Genomic DNA, 16,819 nt, shown 5'->3' with positions numbered 1-16,819 from the left:
TACATATAGAGAAATTGAGCATCAGATCACTGAAAATCGTGAGTGTTGAAAGAATAATCATGTAAATCTTCGATAGTATAGTGGTGAGTATCTCCGCCTGTCACGCGGAAGACGGGGGTTCAATTCCCCGTCGGGGAGGCATTTTTGAGTAAATGATTTGTTATATACAGTTGACCGTCCGAATTATTTGATTCATACCTCATAAAATGACCTGAAATCGGTAATGAATTTCTCACAAATACTGCATTCTTCAAATCAAAGAATTGGTGACTTTGAAATCTCTGAACATTTCGCAATTAATCGATTGTTCCGTTGTGATTATCTCCACATGTTGCAATAAAGGCCGCTATATATAGAAAAAATGAGCATTAGATCACTGAAAATCGTGAGTGTTGAAAGTATATTCATGTAAATCCTCGATATAATAGTGGTGAGTATCTAAGCCTGTCACGCGGAAGAGCGGGGTTCAATTCCCCATCGGGGAGGTATTTTAAGTAAATGATTTGTTATATACAGTTGACCGTCCGAATTGTTTGATTCATACCTCATAAAATGTCCTAAAATCGGTAATGAATTCTTCACAAACACAGAATTCTTCAACTCTATGAATGGGGGACTATGAAATCCCTGAACATTACGCAATTAATCGATCGTTACGTTGTGATTATCTCCACATGTTGCAATAAAGGCCGCTATATAAAGAGAAATTGAGCATTAGATCACTGAAAATCGTGAGTGTTGAAAGTATATTCATGTAAATCCTCGATATAATAGTGGTGAGTATCTAAGCCTGTCACGCGGACGACCGGGGTTCAGTTCCCCGTCGGGGAGGTATTTTTGAGTAAATGATTTGTTATATACAGTTGACCGTCCGAATTGTTTGATTCATACCTCATAAAATGACCTGAAATCGGTAATGAATTCCTCACAAATACAGCATTCTTCAACTCAATGAATTGGTGACTTTGAAATCCCTGAACATTTCGCAATTAATCGATCGTTTCTTTGTGATTATCTCCACACATTGCAATAAAGGCAGCTATATATAGAGAAATAGAGCATCAGATCACTGAAAATCGTGAGTGTTGAAAGCATATTCATGTAAATCTTCGATAGTATAGTGGTGTGTATCTCCGCCTGTCACGCGGAAGACCGGCGTTCAATTCCCCGTCGGGGAGGCATTTTTGAGTAAATGATTTGTTATATACAGTTGACCGTCCGAATTGTTTGATTCATACCTCATCAAATGACCTGAAATCGGTAATTAATTCCTCACAAATACAGCATTCTTCAACTCGATGAATTGGTGACTTTGAAATCCTTGAACATTTCGCAATTAATCGATCGTTACTTTGTGATTATCTCCACATGTTGCAATGAAGGCAGCTATATATAGAGAAATTGAGCATCATATCACTGAAAATCGTGAGTGTTGAAAGCATATTCATGTTAATCTTCGATAGTATAGTGGTGAGTATTTCCGCCTGTCACGCGGAAGAGCGGGGTTCAATTCCCCATCGGGGAGGTATTTTAAGTAAATGATTTGTTATATACAGTTGACCGTCCGAATTGTTTGATTCATACCTCATAAAATGACCTGAAATCGGTAATGAATTCCTCACAAATACAGCATTCTTCAACTCAATGAATTGGTAACTTTGAAATCCCTGAACATTTCGCAATTAATCGATCGTTTCTTTGTGATTATCTCCACATGTTGCAATAAAGGCAGCTATATATAGAGAAATTGAGCATCAGATCACTGAAAATCGTGAGTGTTGAAAGAATAATCATGTAAATCGTCGATAGTATAGTGGTGAGTATCTCCGCCTGTCACGCGGAAGACCGGGGTTCAATTCCCCGTCGGGGAGGCATTTTTGAGTAAATGATTTGTTATATACAGTTGACCGTCCGAATTGTTTGATTCATACCTCATAAAATGTCCTGAAATCGGTAATGAATTCTTCACAAACACAGAATTCTTCAACTCTATGAATTGGGGGACTATGAAATCCCTGAACATTACGCAATTAATCGATCGTTACGTTGTGATTATCTCCACATGTTGCAATAAAGGCCGCTATATAAAGAGAAATTGAGCATTAGATCACTGAAAATCGTGAGTATAGAAAGTATGTTCATGTAAATCCTCGATAATATAGTGGTGAGTATCTCCGCCTGTCACGCGGAAGACCGGGGTTCAATTCCCCGTCGGGGAGGTATTTTTGAGTAAATGATTTGTTATATACAGTTGACCGTCCGCATTGTTTGATTCATACCTCATAAAATGACCTGAAATCGGTAATGAATTTCTCACAAATACAGCATTTTTCAAATCAATGAATTGGTGACTTTGAAATCTCTGAACATTTCGCAATTAATCGATTGTTCCATTGTGATTATCTCCACATGTTGCAATAAAGGCCGCTATATATAGAAAAATTGAGCATTAGATCACTGAAAATCGTGAGTGTTGAAAGTATATTCATGTAAATCCTCGATATAATAGTGGTGAGTATCTAAGCCTGTCACGCGGACGACCGGTGTTCAGTTCCCCGTCGGGGAGGTATTTTTGAGTAAATGATTTGTTATATACAGTTGACCGTCCGAATTGTTTGATTCATACCTCATAAAATGACCTGAAATCGGTAATGAATTCCTCACAAATACAGCATTCTTCAACTCAATGAATTGGTGACTTTGAAATCCCTGAACATTTCGCAATTAATCGATCGTTTCTTTGTGATTATCTCCACATGTTGCAATAAAGGCAGCTATATATAGAGAAATTGAGCAACAGATCACTGAAAACCGTGAGTGTTGAAATAACAGTCATGTAAATCTTCGATAGTATAGTGGTGAGTATCTCCGCCTGTCACGCGGAAGACCGGGGTTCAATTCCCCGTCGGGGAGGCATATTTGAGTAAATGATTTGTTATATACAGTTGACCGTCCGAATTGTTTGATTCATACCTCATAAAATGACCTGAAATCGGTAATGAATTTCTCACAAGTACAGCATTCTTCAAATCAAAGAATTGGTGACTTTGAAATCTCTGAACATTTCGCAATTAATCGATTGTTCCGTTGTGATTATCTCCACATGTTGCAATAAAGGCCGCTATATATAGAAAAAACGAGCATTAGATCACTGAAAATCGTGAGTGTTGAAAGTATATTCATGTAAATCCTCGATATAATAGTGGTGAGTATCTAAGCCTGTCACGCGGACGACCGGGGTTCAGTTCCCCGTCGGGGAGGTATTTTTGAGTAAATGATTTGTTATATACAGTTGACCGTTCGAATTGTTTGATTCATACCTCATAAAATGACCTGAAATCGGTAATGAATTCCTCACAAATACAGCATTCTTCAACTCAATGAATTGGTGACTTTGAAATCCCTGAACATTTCGCAATTAATCGATCGTTTCTTTGTGATTATCTCCACATGTTGCAATAAAGGCCGATATATATAGAAAAAATGAGCATTAGATCACTGAAAATCGTGAGTGTTGAAAGTATATTCATGTAAATCCTCGATATAATAGTGGTTAGTATCTAAGCCTGTCACGCGGACGACCGGGGTTCAGTTCCCCGTCGGGGAGGTATTTTTGAGTAAATGATTTGTTATATACAGTTGACCGCTCGAATTGTTTGATTCATACCTCATAAAATGACCTGAAATCGGTAATGAATTCCTCACAAATACAGCATTCTTCAACTCAATGAATTGGTGACTTTGAAATCCCTGAACATTTCGCAATTAATCGATCGTTTCTTTGTGATTATCTCCACATGTTGCAATAAAGGCAGCTATATATAGAGAAATTGAGCATCAGATCACTGAAAATCGTGAGTGTTGAAAGCATATTCATGTAAATCTTCGATAGTATAGTGGTGTGTATCTCCGCCTGTCACGCGGAAGACCGGCGTTCAATTCCCCGTCGGTGAGGCATTTTTGAGTTTATGATTTGTTATATACAGTTGACTGTCCCAATTGTTTGATTCATACCTCATAAAATGTCCTGAAATCGGTAATGAATTCCTCACAAACACAGAATTCTTCAACTCTATGAATTTGGGGACTATGAAATCCCTGAACATTACGCAATTAATCGATCGTTACGTTGTGATTATCTCCACATGTTGCAATAAAGGCCGCTATATATAGAAAAATTGAGCATTAGATCACTGAAAATCGTGAGTGTTGAAAGTATATTCATGTAAATCCTCGATATAATAGTGGTGAGTATCTAAGCCTGTCACGCGGAAGAGCGGGGTTCAATTCCCCATCGGGGAGGTATTTTAAGTAAATGATTTGTTATATACAGTTGACCGTCCGAATTGTTTGATTCATACCTCATAAAATGACCTGAAATCGGTAATGAATTCCTCACAAATACAGCATTCTTCAACTCAATGAATTGGTAACTTTGAAATCCCTGAACATTTCGCAATTAATCGATCGTTTCTTTGTGATTATCTCCACATGTTGCAATAAAGGCAGCTATATATAGAGAAATTGAGCATCAGATCACTGAAAATCGTGAGTGTTGAAAGAATAATCATGTAAATCTTCGCTAGTATAGTGGTGAGTATCTCCGCCTGTCACGCGGAAGACCGGGGTTCAATTCCCCGTCGGGGAGGCATTTTTGAGTAAATGATTTGTTATATACAGTTGACCGTCCGAATTATTTGATTCATACCTCATAAAATGACCTGAAATCGGTAATGAATTTCTCACAAATACAGCATTCTTCAAATCAAAGAATTGGTGACTTTGAAATCTCTGAACATTTCGCAATTAATCGATTGTTCCGTTGTGATTATCTCCACATGTTGCAATAAAGGCCGCTATATATAGAAAAAATGAGCATTAGATCACTGAAAATCGTGAGTGTTGAAAGTATATTCATGTAAATCCTCGATATAATAGTGGTGAGTATCTAAGCCTGTCACGCGGAAGAGCGGGGTTCAATTCCCCATCGGGGAGGTATTTTAAGTAAATGATTTGTTATATACAGTTGACCGTCCGAATTGTTTGATTCATACCTCATAAAATGTCCTGAAATCGGTAATGAATTCTTCAAAAACACAGAATTCTTCAACTCTATGAATTGGGGGACTATGAAATCCCTGAACATTACGCAATTAATCGATCGTTACGTTGTGATTATCTCCACATGTTGCAATAAAGGCCGCTATATAAAGAGAAATTGAGCATTAGATCACTGAAAATCGTGAGTGTAGAAAGTATGTTCATGTAAATCCTCGATAATATAGTGGTGAGTATCTCCGCCTGTCACGCGGAAGACCGGGGTTCAATTCCCCGTCGGGGAGGTATTTTTAAGTAAATGATTTGTTATATACAGTGGACCGTCCGCATTGTTTGATTCATACCTCATAAAATGACCTGAAATCGGTAATGAATTTCTCACAAATACAGCCTTCTTCAAATCAATGAATTGGTGACTTTGAAATCTCTGAACATTTCGCAATTAATCGATTGTTCCGTTGTGATTATCTCCACATGTTGCAATAAAGGCCGCTACATATAGAAAAATTGAGCATTAGATCACTGAAAATCGTGAGTGTTGAAAGTATATTCATGTAAATCCTCGATATAATAGTGGTGAGTATATAAGCCTGTCAAGCGGACGACCGGGGTTCAGTTCCCCGTCGGGGAGGTATTTTTGAGTAAATGATTTGTTATATACAGTTGACCGTCCGAATTGTTTGATTCATACCTCATAAAATGACCTGAAATCGGTAATGAATTCCTCACAAATACAGAATTCTTCAACTCTATGAATTGGGGGACTATGAAATCCCTGAACATTACGCAATTAATCGATCGTTACGTTGTGATTATCTCCACATGTTGCAATAAAGGCCGCTATATAAAGAGAAATTGAGCATTAGATCACTGAAAATCGTGAGTGTAGAAAGTATGTTCATGTAAATCCTCGATAATATAGTGGTGAGTATCTCCGCCTGTCACGCGGAAGACCGGGGTTCAATTCCCCGTCGGGGAGGTATTTTTAAGTAAATGATTTGTTATATACAGTGGACCGTCCGCATTGTTTGATTCATACCTCATAAAATGACCTGAAATCGGTAATGAATTTCTCACAAATACAGCCTTCTTCAAATCAATGAATTGGTGACTTTGAAATCTCTGAACATTTCGCAATTAATCGATTGTTCCGTTGTGATTATCTCCACATGTTGCAATAAAGGCCGCTACATATAGAAAAATTGAGCATTAGATCACTGAAAATCGTGAGTGTTGAAAGTATATTCATGTAAATCCTCGATATAATAGTGGTGAGTATATAAGCCTGTCAAGCGGACGACCGGGGTTCAGTTCCCCGTCGGGGAGGTATTTTTGAGTAAATGATTTGTTATATACAGTTGACCGTCCGAATTGTTTGATTCATACCTCATAAAATGACCTGAAATCGGTAATGAATTCCTCACAAATACAGCATTCTTCAACTCAATGAATTGGTATCTTTGAAATCCCTGAACATTTCGCAATTAATCGATCGTTTCTTTGTGATTATCTCCACATGTTGCAATAAAGGCAGCTATACATAGAGAAATTGAGCATCAGATCACTGAAAATCGTGAGTGTTGAAGGTATAATCATGTAAATCTTCGATAGTATAGTGGTGAGTATCTCCGCCTGTCACGCGGAAGACCGGGGTTCAATTCCCCGTGGGAAGGCATTTTTGAGTATATCCTTTGTTATATACAGTTGACCGTCCGAATTGTTTGATTCATACCTCATAAAATGACCTGAAATCGGTAATGAATTTCTCACAAATACAGCATTCTTCAAATCAAAGAATTGGTGACTTTGAAATCTCTGAACATTTCGCAATTAATCGATTGTTCCGTTGTGATTATCTCCACATGTTGCAATAAAGGCCGCTATATATAGAAAAAATGAGCATTAGATCACTGAAAATCGTGAGTGTTGAAAGTATTTTCATGTAAATCCTCGATATAATAGTGGTGAGTATCTAAGCCTGTCACGCGGACGACCGGGGTTCAGTTCCACGTCCGGGAGGTATTTTTGAGTAAATGATTTGTTATATACAGTTGACCGTCCGAATTGTTTGATTCATACCTCATAAAATGACCTGAAATCCGTAATGAATTCCTCACAAATACAGCATTCTTCAACTCAATGAATTGGTGACTTTGAAATCCCTGAACATTTCGCAATTAATCGATCGTTTCTTTGTGATTATCTCCACATGTTGCAATAAAGGCAGCTATATATAGAGAAATTGAGCATCAGATCACTGAAAATCGTGAGTGTTGAAAGAATAATCATGTAAATCTTCGATAGTATAGTGGTGAGTATCTCCGCCTGTCACGCGGACGACCGGGGTTCAGTTCCTCGTCCGGGAGGTATTTTTGAGTAAATGATTTGTTATATACAGTTGACCGTCCGAATTGTTTGATTCATACCTCATAAAATGACCTGAAATCCGTTATGAATTCCTCACAAATACAGCATTCTTCAAATCAAAGAATTGGGGACTATGAAATCCCTGAACATTTCGCAATTAATCGATTGTTCCGTTGTGATTATCTCCACATGTTGCAATAAAGGCAGCTATATATAGAGAAATTGAGCATCAGATCACTGAAAATCGTGAGTGTTGAAAGTATTTTCATGTAAATCCTCGATATAATAGTGGTGAGTATCTAAGCCTGTCACGCGGACGACCGGGGTTCAGTTCCCCGTCGGGGAGGTATTTTTGAGTAAATGATTTGTTATATACAGTTGACCGTCCGAATTGTTTGATTCATACCTCATAAAATGACCTGAAATCCGTAATGAATTCCTCACAAATACAGCATTCTTCAACTCAATGAATTGGTGACTTTGAAATCCCTGAACATTTCGCAATTAATCGATCGTTTCTTTGTGATTATCTCCACATGTTGCAATAAAGGCAGCTATATATAGAGAAATTGAGCATCAGATCACTGAAAATCGTGAGTGTTGAAAGAATAATCATGTAAATCTTCGATAGTATAGTGGTGAGTATCTCCGCCTGTCACGCGGACGACCGGGGTTCAGTTCCCCGTCCGGGAGGTATTTTTGAGTAAATGATTTGTTATATACAGTTGACCGTCCGAATTGTTTGATTCATACCTCATAAAATGACCTGAAATCCGTAATGAATTCCTCACAAATACAGCATTCTTCAAATCAAAGAATTGGGGACTATGAAATCCCTGAACATTTCGCAATTAATCGATTGTTCCGTTGTGATTATCTCCACATGTTGCAATAAAGGCCGCTATATAAAGAGAAATTGAGCATTAGATCACTGAAAATCGTGAGTGTAGAAAGTATGTTCATGTAAATCCTCGATAATATAGTGGTGAGTATCTCCGCCTGTCACGCGGAAGACCGGGGTTCAATTCCCCGTCGGGGAGGTATTTTTAAGTAAATGATTTGTTATATACAGTGGACCGTCCGCATTGTTTGATTCATACCTCATAAAATGACCTGAAATCGGTAATGAATTTCTCACAAATACAGCCTTCTTCAAATCAATGAATTGGTGACTTTGAAATCTCTGAACATTTCGCAATTAATCGATTGTTCCGTTGTGATTATCTCCACATGTTGCAATAAAGGCCGCTACATATAGAAAAATTGAGCATTAGATCAATGAAAATCGTGAGTGTTGAAAGTATATTCATGTAAATCCTCGATATATTAGTGTTGAATATCTAAGCCTGTCACGCGGAAGAGCGGGGTTCAATTCCCCATCGGGGAGGTATTTTAAGTAAATGATTTGTTATATACAGTTGACCGTCCGAATTGTTTGATTCATACCTCATAAAATGTCCTGAAATCGGTAATGAATTCCTCACAAACACAGAATTCTTCAACTCTATGAATTGGGGGACTATGAAATCCCTGAACATTACGCAATTAATCGATCGTTACGTTGTGATTATCTCCACATGTTGCAATAAAGGCCGCTATATAAAGAGAAATTGAGCATTAGATCACTGAAAATCGTGAGTGTAGAAAGTATGTTCATGTAAATCCTCGATAATATAGTGGTGAGTATCTCCGCCTGTCACGCGGAAGACCGGGGTTCAATTCCCCGTCGGGGAGGTATTTTTAAGTAAATGATTTGTTATATACAGTGGACCGTCCGCATTGTTTGATTCATACCTCATAAAATGACCTGAAATCGGTAATGAATTTCTCACAAATACAGCCTTCTTCAAATCAATGAATTGGTGACTTTGAAATCTCTGAACATTTCGCAATTAATCGATTGTTCCGTTGTGATTATCTCCACATGTTGCAATAAAGGCCGCTACATATAGAAAAATTGAGCATTAGATCACTGAAAATCGTGAGTGTTGAAAGTATATTCATGTAAATCCTCGATATAATAGTGGTGAGTATATAAGCCTGTCAAGCGGACGACCGGGGTTCAGTTCCCCGTCGGGGAGGTATTTTTGAGTAAATGATTTGTTATATACAGTTGACCGTCCGAATTGTTTGATTCATACCTCATAAAATGACCTGAAATCGGTAATGAATTCCTCACAAATACAGAATTCTTCAACTCTATGAATTGGGGGACTATGAAATCCCTGAACATTACGCAATTAATCGATCGTTACGTTGTGATTATCTCCACATGTTGCAATAAAGGCCGCTATATAAAGAGAAATTGAGCATTAGATCACTGAAAATCGTGAGTGTAGAAAGTATGTTCATGTAAATCCTCGATAATATAGTGGTGAGTATCTCCGCCTGTCACGCGGAAGACCGGGGTTCAATTCCCCGTCGGGGAGGTATTTTTAAGTAAATGATTTGTTATATACAGTGGACCGTCCGCATTGTTTGATTCATACCTCATAAAATGACCTGAAATCGGTAATGAATTTCTCACAAATACAGCCTTCTTCAAATCAATGAATTGGTGACTTTGAAATCTCTGAACATTTCGCAATTAATCGATTGTTCCGTTGTGATTATCTCCACATGTTGCAATAAAGGCCGCTACATATAGAAAAATTGAGCATTAGATCACTGAAAATCGTGAGTGTTGAAAGTATATTCATGTAAATCCTCGATATAATAGTGGTGAGTATATAAGCCTGTCAAGCGGACGACCGGGGTTCAGTTCCCCGTCGGGGAGGTATTTTTGAGTAAATGATTTGTTATATACAGTTGACCGTCCGAATTGTTTGATTCATACCTCATAAAATGACCTGAAATCGGTAATGAATTCCTCACAAATACAGAATTCTTCAACTCTATGAATTGGGGGACTATGAAATCCCTGAACATTACGCAATTAATCGATCGTTACGTTGTGATTATCTCCACATGTTGCAATAAAGGCCGCTATATAAAGAGAAATTGAGCATTAGATCACTGAAAATCGTGAGTGTAGAAAGTATGTTCATGTAAATCCTCGATAATATAGTGGTGAGTATCTCCGCCTGTCACGCGGAAGACCGGGGTTCAATTCCCCGTCGGGGAGGTATTTTTAAGTAAATGATTTGTTATATACAGTGGACCGTCCGCATTGTTTGATTCATACCTCATAAAATGACCTGAAATCGGTAATGAATTTCTCACAAATACAGCCTTCTTCAAATCAATGAATTGGTGACTTTGAAATCTCTGAACATTTCGCAATTAATCGATTGTTCCGTTGTGATTATCTCCACATGTTGCAATAAAGGCCGCTACATATAGAAAAATTGAGCATTAGATCACTGAAAATCGTGAGTGTTGAAAGTATATTCATGTAAATCCTCGATATAATAGTGGTGAGTATATAAGCCTGTCAAGCGGACGACCGGGGTTCAGTTCCCCGTCGGGGAGGTATTTTTGAGTAAATGATTTGTTATATACAGTTGACCGTCCGAATTGTTTGATTCATACCTCATAAAATGACCTGAAATCGGTAATGAATTCCTCACAAATACAGCATTCTTCAACTCAATGAATTGGTATCTTTGAAATCCCTGAACATTTCGCAATTAATCGATCGTTTCTTTGTGATTATCTCCACATGTTGCAATAAAGGCAGCTATACATAGAGAAATTGAGCATCAGATCACTGAAAATCGTGAGTGTTGAAAGAATAATCATGTAAATCTTCGATAGTATAGTGGTGAGTATCTCCGCCTGTCACGCGGACGACCGGGGTTCAGTTCCCCGTCCGGGAGGTATTTTTGAGTAAATGATTTGTTATATACAGTTGACCGTCCGAATTGTTTGATTCATACCTCATAAAATGACCTGAAATCCGTAATGAATTCCTCACAAATACAGCATTCTTCAAATCAAAGAATTGGGGACTATGAAATCCCTGAACATTTCGCAATTAATCGATTGTTCCGTTGTGATTATCTCCACATGTTGCAATAAAGGCCGCTATATAAAGAGAAATTGAGCATTAGATCACTGAAAATCGTGAGTGTAGAAAGTATGTTCATGTAAATCCTCGATAATATAGTGGTGAGTATCTCCGCCTGTCACGCGGAAGACCGGGGTTCAATTCCCCGTCGGGGAGGTATTTTTAAGTAAATGATTTGTTATATACAGTGGACCGTCCGCATTGTTTGATTCATACCTCATAAAATGACCTGAAATCGGTAATGAATTTCTCACAAATACAGCCTTCTTCAAATCAATGAATTGGTGACTTTGAAATCTCTGAACATTTCGCAATTAATCGATTGTTCCGTTGTGATTATCTCCACATGTTGCAATAAAGGCCGCTACATATAGAAAAATTGAGCATTAGATCAATGAAAATCGTGAGTGTTGAAAGTATATTCATGTAAATCCTCGATATATTAGTGTTGAATATCTAAGCCTGTCACGCGGAAGAGCGGGGTTCAATTCCCCATCGGGGAGGTATTTTAAGTAAATGATTTGTTATATACAGTTGACCGTCCGAATTGTTTGATTCATACCTCATAAAATGTCCTGAAATCGGTAATGAATTCCTCACAAACACAGAATTCTTCAACTCTATGAATTGGGGGACTATGAAATCCCTGAACATTACGCAATTAATCGATCGTTACGTTGTGATTATCTCCACATGTTGCAATAAAGGCCGCTATATAAAGAGAAATTGAGCATTAGATCACTGAAAATCGTGAGTGTAGAAAGTATGTTCATGTAAATCCTCGATAATATAGTGGTGAGTATCTCCGCCTGTCACGCGGAAGACCGGGGTTCAATTCCCCGTCGGGGAGGTATTTTTAAGTAAATGATTTGTTATATACAGTGGACCGTCCGCATTGTTTGATTCATACCTCATAAAATGACCTGAAATCGGTAATGAATTTCTCACAAATACAGCCTTCTTCAAATCAATGAATTGGTGACTTTTAAATCTCTGAACATTTCGCAATTAATCGATTGTTCCGTTGTGATTATCTCCACATGTTGCAATAAAGGCCGCTACATATAGAAAAAATGAGCATTAGATCACTGAAAATCGTGAGTGTTGAAAGTATATTCATGTAAATCCTCGATATAATAGTGGTGAGTATCTAAGCCTGTCACGCGGACGACCGGGGTTCAGTTCCCCGTCGGGGAGGTATTTTTGAGTAAATGATTTGTTATATACAGTTGACCGTCCGAATTGTTTGATTCATACCTCATAAAATGACCTGAAATCGGTAATGAATTCCTCACATATACAGCATTCTTCAACTCAATGAATTGGTAACTTTGAAATCCCTGAACATTTCGCAATTAATCGATCGTTTCTTTGTGATTATCTCCACATGTTGCAATAAAGGCAGCTATATATAGAGAAATTGAGCATCAGATCACTGAAAATCGTGAGTGTTGAAACAATAATCATGTAAATCTTCGAGAGTTTAGTGGTGAGTATTTCCGCCTGTCACGCGGAAGACCGGGGTTCAATTCCCCGTCGGGGAGGCATTTTTGAGTAAATGATTTGTTATATACAGTTGACCGTCCGAATTATTTGATTCATACCTCATAAAATGACCTGAAATCGGTAATGAATTTCTCACAAATACAGCATTCTTCAAATCAAAGAATTGGTGACTTTGAAATCTCTGAACATTTCGCAATTAATCGATTGTTCCGTTGTGATTATCTCCACATGTTGCAATAAAGGCCGCTATATATAGAAAAAATGAGCATTAGATCACTGAAAATCGTGAGTGTTGAAAGTATATTCATGTAAATCCTCGATATAATAGTGGTGAGTATCTAAGCCTGTCACGCGGAAGAGCGGGGTTCAATTCCCCATCGGGGAGGTATTTTAAGTAAATGATTTGTTATATACAGTTGACCGTCCGAATTGTTTGATTCATACCTCATAAAATGTCCTGAAATCGGTAATGAATTCTTCAAAAACACAGAATTCTTCAACTCTATGAATTGGGGGACTATGAAATCCCTGAACAGTACGCAATTAATCGATCGTTACGTTGTGATTATCTCCACATGTTGCAATAAAGGCCGCTATATAAAGAGAAATTGAGCATTAGATCACTGAAAATCGTGAGTGTAGAAAGTATGTTCATGTAAATCCTCGATAATATAGTGGTGAGTATCTCCGCCTGTCACGCGGAAGACCGGGGTTCAATTCCCCGTCGGGGAGGTATTTTTAAGTAAATGATTTGTTATATACAGTGGACCGTCCGCATTGTTTGATTCATACCTCATAAAATGACCTGAAATCGGTAATGAATTTCTCACAAATACAGCCTTCTTCAAATCAATGAATTGGTGACTTTGAAATCTCTGAACATTTCGCAATTAATCGATTGTTCCGTTGTGATTATCTCCACATGTTGCAATAAAGGCCGCTACATATAGAAAAATTGAGCATTAGATCACTGAAAATCGTGAGTGTTGAAAGTATATTCATGTAAATCCTCGATATAATAGTGGTGAGTATATAAGCCTGTCAAGCGGACGACCGGGGTTCAGTTCCCCGTCGGGGAGGTATTTTTGAGTAAATGATTTGTTATATACAGTTGACCGTCCGAATTGTTTGATTCATACCTCATAAAATGACCTGAAATCGGTAATGAATTCCTCACAAATACAGCATTCTTCAACTCAATGAATTGGTAACTTTGAAATCCCTGAACATTTCGCAATTAATCGATCGTTTCTTTGTGATTATCTCCACATGTTGCAATAAAGGCAGCTATATATAAGGAAATTGAGCATCAGATCACTGAAAATCGTGAGTGTTGAAAGTATAATCATGTAAATCTTCGATAGTATAGTGGTGAGTATCTCCGCCTGTCACGCGGAAGACCGGGGTTCAATTCCCCGTGGGAAGGCATTTTTGAGTATATGCTTTGTTATATACAGTTGACCGTCCGAATTGTTTGATTCATACCTCATAAAATGACCTGAAATCGGTAATGAATTTCTCACAAATACAGCATTCTTCAAATCAAAGAATTGGTGACTTTGAAATCTCTGAACATTTCGCAATTAATCGATTGTTCCGTTGTGATTATCTCCACATGTTGCAATAAAGGCCGCTATATATAGAAAAAATGAGCATTAGATCACTGAAAATCGTGAGTGTTGAAAGTATTTTCATGTAAATCCTCGATATAATAGTGGTGAGTATCTAAGCCTGTCACGCGGACGACCGGGGTTCAGTTCCCCGTCCGGGAGGTATTTTTGAGTAAATGATTTGTTATATACAGTGGACCGTCCGCATTGTTTGATTCATACCTCATAAAATGACCTGAAATCGGTAATGAATTTCTCACAAATACAGCCTTCTTCAAATCAATGAATTGGTGACTTTGAAATCTCTGAACATTTCGCAATTAATCGATTGTTCCGTTGTGATTATCTCCACATGTTGCAATAAAGGCAGCTATATATAGAGAAATTGAGCATCAGATCACTGAAAATCGTGAGTGTTGAAAGTATAATCATGTAAATCTTCGATAGTATAGTGGTGAGTATCTCCGCCTGTCACGCGGAAGACCGGGGTTCAATTCCCCGTGGGAAGGCATTTTTGAGTATATGCTTTGTTATATACAGTTGACCGTCCGAATTGTTTGATTCATACCTCATAAAATGACCTGAAATCGGTAATGAATTTCTCACAAATACAGCATTCTTCAAATCAAAGAATTGGTGACTTTGAAATCTCTGAACATTTCGCAATTAATCGATTGTTCCGTTGTGATTATCTCCACATGTTGCAATAAAGGCCGCTATATATAGAAAAAATGAGCATTAGATCACTGAAAATCGTGAGTGTTGAAAGTATTTTCATGTAAATCCTCGATATAATAGTGGTGAGTATCTAAGCCTGTCACGCGGACGACCGGGGTTCAGTTCCCCGTCCGGGAGGTATTTTTGAGTAAATGATTTGTTATATACAGTTGACCGTCCGAATTGTTTGATTCATACCTCATAAAATGACCTGAAATCCGTAATGAATTTATCACAAATACAGCATTCTTCAACTCAATGAATTGGTGACTTTGAAATCCCTGAACATTTCGCAATTAATCGATCGTTTCTTTGTGATTATCTCCACATGTTGCAATAAAGGCAGCTATATATAGAGAAATTGAGCATCAGATCACTGAAAATCGTGAGTGTTGAAAGAATAATCATGTAAATCTTCGATAGTATAGTGGTGAGTATCTCCGCCTGTCACGCGGACGACCGGGGTTCAGTTCCCCGTCCGGGAGGTATTTTTGAGTAAATGATTTGTTATATACAGTTGACCGTCCGAATTGTTTGATTCATACCTCATAAAATGACCTGAAATCCGTAATGAATTCCTCACAAATACAGCATTCTTCAAATCAAAGAATTGGGGACTATGAAATCCCTGAACATTTCGCAATTAATCGATTGTTCCGTTGTGATTATCTCCACATGTTGCAATAAAGGCCGCTATATAAAGAGAAATTGAGCATTAGATCACTGAAAATCGTGAGTGTAGAAAGTATGTTCATGTAAATCCTCGATAATATAGTGGTGAGTATCTAAGCCTGTCACGCGGACGACCGGGGTTCAGTTCCCCGTCCGGGAGGTATTTTTGAGTAAATGATTTGTTATATACAGTTGACCGTCCGAATTGTTTGATTCATACCTCATAAAATGACCTGAAATCCGTAATGAATTCCTCACAAATACAGCATTCTTCAACTCAATGAATTGGTGACTTTGAAATCCCTGAACATTTCGCAATTAATCGATCGTTTCTTTGTGATTATCTCCACATGTTGCAATAAAGGCAGCTATATATAGAGAAATTGAGCATCAGATCACTGAAAATCGTGAGTGTTGAAAGAATAATCATGTAAATCTTCGATAGTATAGTGGTGAGTATCTCCGCCTGTCACGCGGAAGACCAGGGTTCAATTCCCCGTCGGGGAGGCATTTTTGAGTAAATGATTTGTTATATACAGTTGACCGTCCGAATTGTTTGATTCATACCTCATAAAATGACCTGAAATCGGTAATGAATTTCTCACAAATACAGCCTTCTTCAAATCAATGAATTGGTGACTTTTAAATCTCTGAACATTTCGCAATTAATCGATTGTTCCGTTGTGATTATCTCCACATGTTGCAATAAAGGCCGCTACATATAGAAAAATTGAGCATTAGATCACTGAAAATCGTGAGTGTTGAAATTATATTCATGTAAATCCTCGATATAATAGTGGTGAGTATCTAAGCCTGTCACGCGGAAGACCGGGGTTCAGTTCCCCGTCGGGGAGGTATTTTTGAGTAAATGATTTGTTAT

General features: G+C 37.9%; 10 non-coding genes across 10 annotated transcripts; all 10 read left to right on the top strand.

Moving 5' to 3' along the window:
- The first annotated feature begins 2,147 nt into the window (after window positions 1-2,147).
- TRNAD-GUC (transfer RNA aspartic acid (anticodon GUC)) lies at window positions 2,148-2,219 on the top strand. Its single transcript has one exon. It is a non-coding gene; the product is annotated as a tRNA-Asp (tRNA).
- A 3,051-nt stretch (window positions 2,220-5,270) lies between these two features.
- On the top strand, window positions 5,271-5,342 carry TRNAD-GUC (transfer RNA aspartic acid (anticodon GUC)). Its single transcript has one exon. It is a non-coding gene; the product is annotated as a tRNA-Asp (tRNA).
- Window positions 5,343-5,965: 623 nt separating this feature from the next.
- On the top strand, window positions 5,966-6,037 carry TRNAD-GUC (transfer RNA aspartic acid (anticodon GUC)). Its single transcript has one exon. It is a non-coding gene; the product is annotated as a tRNA-Asp (tRNA).
- A 2,356-nt stretch (window positions 6,038-8,393) lies between these two features.
- TRNAD-GUC (transfer RNA aspartic acid (anticodon GUC)) lies at window positions 8,394-8,465 on the top strand. The gene has a single exon. It is a non-coding gene; the product is annotated as a tRNA-Asp (tRNA).
- A 622-nt stretch (window positions 8,466-9,087) lies between these two features.
- On the top strand, window positions 9,088-9,159 carry TRNAD-GUC (transfer RNA aspartic acid (anticodon GUC)). The gene has a single exon. It is a non-coding gene; the product is annotated as a tRNA-Asp (tRNA).
- Window positions 9,160-9,782: 623 nt separating this feature from the next.
- TRNAD-GUC (transfer RNA aspartic acid (anticodon GUC)) lies at window positions 9,783-9,854 on the top strand. The gene has a single exon. It is a non-coding gene; the product is annotated as a tRNA-Asp (tRNA).
- Window positions 9,855-10,477: 623 nt separating this feature from the next.
- TRNAD-GUC (transfer RNA aspartic acid (anticodon GUC)) lies at window positions 10,478-10,549 on the top strand. Its single transcript has one exon. It is a non-coding gene; the product is annotated as a tRNA-Asp (tRNA).
- Window positions 10,550-11,518: 969 nt separating this feature from the next.
- On the top strand, window positions 11,519-11,590 carry TRNAD-GUC (transfer RNA aspartic acid (anticodon GUC)). The gene has a single exon. It is a non-coding gene; the product is annotated as a tRNA-Asp (tRNA).
- Window positions 11,591-12,212: 622 nt separating this feature from the next.
- On the top strand, window positions 12,213-12,284 carry TRNAD-GUC (transfer RNA aspartic acid (anticodon GUC)). Its single transcript has one exon. It is a non-coding gene; the product is annotated as a tRNA-Asp (tRNA).
- Window positions 12,285-13,600: 1,316 nt separating this feature from the next.
- TRNAD-GUC (transfer RNA aspartic acid (anticodon GUC)) lies at window positions 13,601-13,672 on the top strand. The gene has a single exon. It is a non-coding gene; the product is annotated as a tRNA-Asp (tRNA).
- Window positions 13,673-16,819: the final 3,147 nt, after the last annotated feature.

Source organism: Saccoglossus kowalevskii, chromosome 17 (assembly GCF_978046115.1).
Source record: "Saccoglossus kowalevskii chromosome 17, keSacKowa6.1, whole genome shotgun sequence".
In the NCBI taxonomy this organism is placed as follows: Eukaryota; Metazoa; Hemichordata; class Enteropneusta; family Harrimaniidae; genus Saccoglossus; species Saccoglossus kowalevskii.
The sequence above is the reverse complement of the archived record's forward strand: the minus strand, read 5'-3'. Positions and strand labels throughout refer to the sequence as shown.